Genomic DNA, 1,824 nt, shown 5'->3' on the forward strand with positions numbered 1-1,824 from the left:
CACACACACACACACACACACACACTTTCTTCCATATCATTTGAGAGTTGGCTGCAGACAAGATCGCTTCTTCTTCCTTTACCTCTAAACACCGCATTGTATATTTCTTAAAAAACAAGTAACCACAGGAAATCAACATTGCAATAAGATAACTGTCTAATCTACAAACCTTAGTCAATTCACCAATTGTCTTAATGATGGCTTTTATAGCCAAAGAGAAAGGTTTTTTTTTTTTTTTTTCTTTTTCTCTAGACCAGGATCCAGTCCAAGATCAGGCTCATGTTTTTTTAGCCTCTTCCAATCTGGGACAGTCGCTCTGTCTTTGTCTTTCATGCCCTTGACATTTCGCGCCCAGTTACTTTGCAGAATGGCCTTCATTTGGGTTTGTCTGCTGTTCCTTCCTGATTAAGTTCAGGTTGGGGGTTTGGGGCCGTGTGTTAGTTTGCTTGGGGCGCATGAACAAAATATCAGAGACTAGATGGCTTAAATACATATTTATTTTTTTCACAATTCTGGAGGCCGGAAGTCCAGGATCAAGGCGTCAGCAGGTCTGGTTTCTTCTGAGGCCTGTCTCTCTGGCTTGCAGATGGCCACCTTCTCACTGTGTCCTCACGTGGTCTTTCCTCTGTGCACATGCATCCTCGGTGTCTCTGTGTGTGTCCAAACTTCTTCTTCTTATAAAGACACCATTCAGATTGGGTCAGGGCCCACCCTAATGGCCTCATTTTAACTTAATCATCCCTTAACGGTCCGATCTCCAAATCCGCTGCATTCTGATGCCCGGGGGTTAGGGCTTCAACGTATGAATGGGAGGAGAGGCACCATTCAGCCCATAAGAGGCAGGAATATTCCAGAAGCTATGTTGTGTTCTTTTCAGAGCATGCTACCAGGAGGCTCATCATACTAATTCATCCTATTGCTGATGTTATGAATTTGATCACTTGGGTAGGATGGAGTTGGCCAGGTTTGTCCATATTAAAGGTCCTATTTTTCTCTTTGTAAATAGAAAGTATCTGATGGGGAGATACTTTGACACTATGTGATTATCCTGCTCCTCAGCAAACATCCAACTCCATCATTCCTTCTGCATTTATTTGCTTTCTCTTATCACCAAGATCTTCCCCTGACGGAGGCTCTAGGTGGCAGGGAAAACAGTAGCCAGAGGAGTTGAGTGACCTGGATTCCGCCTGCGCTTACTGCTCAGGAGTGAAGGGACCTTCCCCCACCTGTATATAGGACAGGGATGAGAATGCTGATGGTGGGAACAGAATTAGATAATACACAGACAAGTGTTTCCTAACCGATCACGGACCTCACTCATGAGGAGAGAGTATCTCCCAAGGCCCTGGCAAGTCAGAGAAAGAGCAAGAGATCTTCCTCATGGCCAAGAGCAGAAGGGTGTCTCTGAGAAAGGTGGCACCAAACTGTCTTGGAGAGGGGAGCCCTGAGCCCTAGGTTGTGATTCCACTTTTGTGTGAAGGCTCATGGGCACCAGAGCCCATCAGCCTGGGAAGGATCCCAGCTCCTCCGCTCAACCTGCCAGAGACCTTGGAAAAGTCACTTACCCACCTGGTGACTCCATTCCCTCATCTGTGTAATGGAGGTGATAACAGTACCTCACCTGTAGGATCGAAGTGAGGATGAAGTGAAATAATCCACATCAAGCAGGGAGAACAGAGCCCGCAGGTGGTGCTCGTTAGAACAGGACAGCGATGATTCTTCTCGATGAGGAGAGAGGATTGGATCAGAGCCACTTGGCGTGGCCTCTTTCCCAACCTGTTTGTTCATGTCTTCCTTATTTTTTAAAACTTTGTTTCTATTTTT

The sequence above is a fragment of the Pteropus vampyrus genome, unplaced genomic scaffold, assembly GCF_000151845.1.
Source record: "Pteropus vampyrus isolate Shadow unplaced genomic scaffold, Pvam_2.0 Scaffold360, whole genome shotgun sequence".
NCBI classification, from domain to species: Eukaryota; Metazoa; Chordata; class Mammalia; order Chiroptera; family Pteropodidae; genus Pteropus; species Pteropus vampyrus.